The following is a 7,359-nucleotide window of genomic DNA, read 5'->3' as shown; positions in this document are numbered from 1 at the left end:
AAACAAACAAACAAACAAACTCAGGTCCAAAGGAAAAAATGGGCCAACCAAGACCACAGAAAGCCAGGAGCTGTGTTTGGTTTGGGCTTAATGTGCTCACCAATCGTTTTCTGGTTTTCTCTAATAGCAACCCCTCCCCCCTCCCCCAAACACCAACACAAATAATACTGTTTGAAAATTAAAATAGAGTCCGGCAGTAGTGGCACATGCCTTTAATCCCAGAACTCGGGTGGCAAAGGCAGGTGAACTGTGAGTTCCAGGCCAGTGTGGTCTACAGAATGAGTTCCAGGACAGCCAGGGCTACACAGAGAAACCCTGTCCAAAAAAAAAAAAAAAAGTAAATTTAAAGAAAAAAAACAGACCAAAGGAATGATATTTTTTTGAGAAACAGCACTCAACTCCACCTTTAAAATCATTTTTTTTTTTTTAGTTATGTGTGTCTGGGTATGTGCATGTGTGCACTCATAGAAGCTAAAGGCATTGGCTCCCCCTGGAGCTGGCGTTCTAGGCAGATGTCAGCCACCCAACTTAGGTGCTGAGGACTGAACTCAGGTCCTCTGCAGGAGCATACATACACTCTTACCTGCTGAGCCATCTCTCCACCCTGTAAGACTCCAATTACATAAATCTTTTCTTCAACATATTTTTCTTCACTCAGATTTGCTTGAATTGGGTTTCTTTCATCTGAAAGTGAAATTCGGATGTTGTTGTTATTATTTAAAAAACAGCTTCCAGTAAGCCGACTATCTAAGCTGTGGCCAGAGGCCACGTGCATGCAGCAGCTAGAAACGGCCAGCCAGAGACACCAGCCCTGCCACCTACGAGATGCCAGCATGGGAGATGGCTCTGCCAGTCTTCCACGCTGTCTCTGCAAGGCTGGGTATTGCCCAGACTATCCCGCCAACCACACGGGCTCAATACAGATGAGACTCTAAAGCTTAGATTATCCAAAGGCTTATATATTTGGTAAAGATCAATAACAAGATGCCCATACAATCGGAAGTGTAACCCAATACCCAACCTAGATATACCAACTACCTTTGACTGGCGGAGACACGTGAACATCAGCCTCCATGTTCACCTTTCTCTCCTCTCCTCCATTAGCTCCTCCTCTTCCTTCCTTACTCCTCCTCTTCCTCCCTTACTCCTCCCACTTTAGCTCCTCCTACACTCGGACACTTCAGGAGTAAGTGAAGGGACTAGATGGATAAAGATGAAGTTAATGAGAATGTTAAGAAGACTCAATGACAGGACAAAGAAGCATACATTTACAAACCAATAGGTGACTTTTTTTTACTCTTTAATTGATTCTTTGTGAATCTCACATCATGCACCCCTATCCCACTCATCTCCCTGTCCTTCCATATCTTCCTCTACCCTTGGTTGCAAAAAGAAACAAAAAAATAAAATAAATATATATTTCACTGTGGAAGCTACAGTATGTCACAGTGTGTCACACAGTATACTCTTTTGTCAAAACATCTTACTTGCAAATGTTCATTCAACAAGTCAGTGGTCTTGTTCGAGGCCTCTGGGATATCCCAGAAGGTTCCATACCCTTGGGATATCCTGTTGCTGTCCTGTGTCATGGAGGTCCTGCAGCCTTGGTTCTGAGCCTCTTCACGCTCTCCAGCAGTTCACAGATGGGGTAGATCTTGGGGTGGCTTAAATAATACAGAAAACTATCCACTGTCTTACTATTCCTGCAGCTATGAACTTAGAGGGATGCTATGTAGGGGACATGGGGCTCTTCATAATGCTTGGATTCCAGAGCTGACAGAGCTGAATGACTCTGTCACCTTGTACAATATACTAACTGGCATGTGTTATCACATACTTCATGCCACTTGTGATGCAAAGAGCTCTGTATGCATTACTTTAACCTTTTCACACTTAAGGAGACAGAATAAGGACCACCAAGGACTCGGCCCCAAAGACACAGATCCACTAAGTGCAGTTTTGCAATCTGAACACACACAAGAGTCCATTAGGTCCATGAAACTTTGGATAAGTGTGATAGTGATATATTCACCAATCCCCTCTAATGTGGACATTTATCAGGATGGAGACATTGGCAAGGTACATCTTAGAATTCCCCATTATCTCCCATAACCTGCCCAGTCTGGTTCCTGCCACCAAACTCTTCATTGAAATTGCTTTCCAGACAGTCCCAGCAACACCCACATTGTCTAATGCAATGAGTATGCTTAATATACACCATTAAAATTTGTCAATAAAGCTTTCTTAAATTGACTGAGCCTAGTAGCATGTCTGTAACTACAGCACTAGAAAGGCAGAAGCCAGCCTAGGCTACTTACCAAGATTGTCTCAGAAAACCATAGAAGGGAGGTGGGGGTGGCTCACTGTGAAGTTCCTTGGTAGAGCCCTTGCTTAGTGTGCATAAGGCACTGACTTCTGTCTCCAGCGAAGACGCACTCCCCAAAATAACATCATTGCTGAGCGTTAGCAAGAGCTCAGCTTGGCTGCCCCTTGTTGTTTCTGCCTCCCTCTGTCTCCTGCTTCCTGCTTCCCGTTGTTTTCTGCCTTGGTATTCTCCTATGTATGCATCCCTAGAAAACCCTGAACTTTCTCTCTTCTGCCCCTCACCACAAGGCAGGGCTGCCTGCCATTGCCAGCTCATTTGTCTATACTTTCAATAGGCTTCAAGCAGGGGCCTTATTTATTGATTTTAATATTTATTATTTTTACTTATGTGTATGCGTGTGTACCTATGTGAGGTGCCTGTGGAGGTCAGAAGGCATCAGAGTCCCTGGAGCTAGAGTTACAGGCAGCTGTGAGCTGCCTGGTATGTATGGTGCCAGAACAGTAAGTGCTCTTATTGGTCTAACCTTAGTAGCTAACACAAAGGCTGAAACATAACAGGTGCTCAGGGAATGAACAAATGAACTCCTAAGTCTCAGGCTGGGCTCAGCGGAGGCCATGTCTGCTGTGCCTCTCCTGCTCTGTTCCAAATAACCTCCCCCCACCCTGGGCATTTCTTGGCTGCTGTATTACTTCCCTAACTCCAATGTCATTCAGTTTCTAGGATGATCTTTCTAAAGCCAATTAGGTTACAATGTCCTCACTGAAAGATTTCAGTGGAGTGGCTAGAGCCTGCGAGGTAGTTCAAACCCTGAGCACAGCGTGACACACACAGGGGTCTTTGGTCCCTTCCTACCTCTTCTGCAGTCACACCATCCACCACTAGTGCCGCCAGCATGTCACTAGTCCTGGCATAGTGGCATAGTACACTCTTATTCGTTCAACAAAATGTCTAACAGCTACTCGCTGTATGCCAGGGACCACCACCACCCCCCAAACAGCAGGAATAGGATGCATGTGATGAATGAAGGGAACAGTCCTCTGCCTGTGAGGCATGTGTTCATCACCCTCATGTGCCACCCTGAGCAGGAGCCCTTTGCTCAGTGCTGCACAGAGCTGCAGGAATCTTCATGATGCTTTATCACAACATCCTGTCATTGTTACTTGTAATCGTTAATCGTGTTGATCTAGGCTTTATGAGCACTGAAGTAAGTTTGGTTATGCATGTGAGAGATGGGGCTTCTTTGAGGGAAAAATATTGCAATACTTCTAAGCCTGACTCAGGCCTTGGAAAGAGGCTGTCCAAGTCACTTCATGGTAAATCACCCACTTGGTTCCCATCTCTCCCTAAACTGTGAACTCCCACTTAAACTGTACCCCATGCCAGCTCAGGGTCCATCTCTCCAGGTCTGTGATCTCTGTTTGTACTTGACCACAGAGATACTACAGGGCCGGAATGCTGCCCAGGAGTTCACTCCAGCTTGTTTTCTGGGGTAACAATGGCCTACAGCTTGCTTGTGACCTAAAGAATCACTCATCCTAACACTCCCTCCTAATCCTTGCAGCTCTTATTAGACCTCGGAATCTGGGGCTGGCAAGGTGACTCGGCAGCGAACAGCACTTGCTGCTCTTGCAGAGGACCTTAGTTCCCAGCACCCACATCAGGTGGCTCACAGCTGCCTATAACTCCAGGGGTTCCAAAACCCTCTTCCTGCCTCTGCAGACTGGTTCTCTATCAATTGATCTGTCTGTCTGTCTGTCTGTCTGTCTGTCTGTCTGTCTAAAATAAAAATCTTCAGAGAACCACTCTAGCAGCTTCCGGATGCTTCTTTTATTCTCAATTTGTTCCCATAAAGCACAAGATCCATCAAAGCTGATTAAGAACAGGTATAAGGGTGTTCCCTCCTCACCAAAGGATTTCAAAGCTATGTATAATTTGGACTGTTGGATGTACAAAGGACCTACATAGAATCTAGAGTTATAAAAATTCTCTCTGGCTTCCTCCATAAGCCTACATAAGCCTCTCGTGCTAACTAAATCTGTAGCTTTCTTGGTTTAAGATCATTTTGTCTGGATTCTCTGGAAGTACATATTATATCCATCTAAGTATTTCCTAAGCTGCCCAAAATCAAAGGATCAAAATCACTTCAGGATAAAAAGAGATGTCTGTGCCCTTGATGTGTCTACTATGAGTGAAGTGTTGTGAGACTTCAAAGAAGGGTAGTGTACGGTCTACTTCTCAAAGACACTGGGAAGGTCTAGGTCTCCCATGAGCACATCTGTCTTACCTGTATTATGGTCTTTCCTTCACCTCTCCAGCTGTGAGTCTCCAAGCTTAAATCCATCCCATAACAAGTCACATGCTTGTCAGAGAAATGATTCCAGAAAAAAAAAACAGCATCAGCAGCAGCTCTTCTGTAAATGTAGGGAACAGACTCAGAGAAAACTGCCTTTTAAATATCTTTTCCTTGCCTCTTAATATATTAAAGGAAAGCAGCATATTCTGGAATCAGCTAAATTTCATTAACTAGAAAATGAGCAAATTCAATACCATTATAAGCTACATAGAAATATCTTGCTTAAGAAAACTCAAGCAGGCTGACAGAATGACTCAGTGGATACAAACACTTGCTGCTCAAGTTTGGTGAGCTGGGTTTGATCCCAGGAATCCATGGTATAGGCAAAGAAAGTTGTCCTCTGACCTCCATATTTGGGCCATTCTGTGTGCACACTTACACACACACACACACACACACAGAGAGAGAGAGAGAGAGAGAGAGAGAGAGAGAGAGAGAGAGAGACAGAGACAGAGACAGAGACAGAGACAGAGACAGAAAGAGAGAGAGAGACAGAGATAGAGACAGAGAGACAGAGAATAAACAAACAGGGGCTAGAAAAATGACTCAGCACTTAAAAGCATCTGCTGCTCTTGCAGAGGACCAGGGTTCAGTTCCCAGCATCCACACAGCAATTTACAACTGTTTGTAACTCCAGTGCCAAGGGATCTAGTGTACTCTTATAGCCTCTGCAGGCAACAGGCATTAATATAGTATATATATATATACATGTAGGCAGAACACTGATACACATAAAAAAATAAATATGTTAAATAAACACACCCAAATTAAAAACAAAAAACCTCCCCCAAAATGGCCTATGTTGGAAAAGAGTGATCCCAAGTCAATAACTGAAGCTTCCCACTTTAAGAAATTAGGAAAACATGAGCAAGAAAAGTAGTAGGAAAAGCAAGTGGAAGTAAGACCATGAAGACCTGAGTGCGATCACTGGAATACAGTACAGAAGATAGAAGCCAAAGCAAGAAAAGCCAAAGTCGTTTTTAAAAGATGACAGAATTGACAGACCTTTGGCTAGACTCACCAAGGAGCAAAGCAAACGGACAAAATCCCTGAGCTAAGGGCTGGGAAGATGGCTCAGCTGTTGTCACAAAGCATAGGGAGCAGAGTTTGGCCCCCCCAGAACCAACACAGTGCTGAGTGGGTGTGGAGGTCCATCTGTAATTCCAGCTCTTAGAACATGGAGACAGGATCCCCAGGGCAAGCTGCCTGGCTAGACAAGCCGTCAGCAAGCTCTGGCTTCAGCCGAGAGATTCTACCTTAAAAGAACAAAGTGAAGAGGTCAAGAAAGAACCTGGATGTTAACCTCGAGCATGTATGTGTGCACGCACATATGTACACCCAGACATATGTCTACACCAGCCCACATGCAAGGTTGCACGTGCACACAGCACACAAAACACACAGACACACTTTTAAAAGGTCACTGTGTAGAAATAAAAGGGAGATTTAACTGCCAACCCCAGTGAGATTTAAAGGATTATAAATCGTTCTAGGATCTTTTTAGGCTGAATCCAAAGGACAGCTTGAGCTCTAAAGCATCCTGGGCAGTGAGGCAATTCCTTGTCTTAAAAGCAAAACACAAATTATAAGACAGAGTATGGATAGAGAGAAAGCTTTGGAAAGCCACTAAAGAAGTGAAAGGCCCTGGAGAAGAGAACAAAAGATTCCAGACACTGGGAAGGAAGACAGAAAACAGCTCAACCCACAGATCCCCTGGCCAGGGAAGAGCAACAGAAGGTGCTCCAAGACGCAAGCCCCAGGGAAGCTGGGCAGTCCTGCCCTCAGAGCTCACAAGCCTCACATCCACTGTGGGTTCAAGTGAGACAATGATCTCCCCAGTGAGAGATCTCCAGCAGCAGAGGAAAATTCCATTTATCCCCACTGCAGGACTGGTAGACGCAGGTAGCTAGGAGTCATGTTTTAGAGAGACTCTTGTCAAAACTTCCCTAGACAGGGTCTCATGATGCTGCCCAGGATGATTTAGATCTCCTGGGCTTAAACTGTCCTCCGGACTAGCCTCAAAAGTATCTGGAACTGTTTATAATCTGTTTTTGTTTCTCTAGAGTTGGTGGTTAAATCTCCCTTTTATTTCTATTCAGTAACTTTTCAATTAGCACACGTATATGTTTGTGGTGTGTGTGCATATGTGCATGTGTGCGTGTGTGCGTGTGTGCATGTGTAGATGTCCACAATTGACATCCGGAGAGCTTCTTGATCACTATCCACTTTATTCTTTGAGGCAGAATCTCTCTATTGAAACCAAAGCTTGTCCATATATGCTAGGATCCCCTGCCTTGTATTCTGAGACCTAGAATTAGAGGTAAGCCTTCACACTAAATTTCATGTGGGTTCTGGGGAGCTATACTCTGGTTCTATGCTTGCTTGGCAACAGCTGATCCACTGAGCCATCTTCCCAGACTTTAGCTCAGGGATTTTTGTCTTTTTCTTGGTTTCTTGGTGAGTCTAATGAAAGGTCTGTCTATTTTGTTATCTTTAAAAACATAATTCTGGGTTTTATTGACTTGATTAGTCGTTTTCTATATTGTATTTTAATGATTCCTCTTTTAACTTTATAAACTTTATTATTAAAAACTGCAAATAACAAAAAATATCACACAACAAATGAGCCAACCCCAAAGTCTGTACAATTTAATGAACTATACAGGTAGAAATGGTATTC

This window comes from Arvicanthis niloticus, chromosome 5 (assembly GCF_011762505.2).
Source record: "Arvicanthis niloticus isolate mArvNil1 chromosome 5, mArvNil1.pat.X, whole genome shotgun sequence".
NCBI classification, from domain to species: domain Eukaryota; kingdom Metazoa; phylum Chordata; class Mammalia; order Rodentia; family Muridae; genus Arvicanthis; species Arvicanthis niloticus.
Note: the sequence above shows the minus strand (reverse complement) of the source record.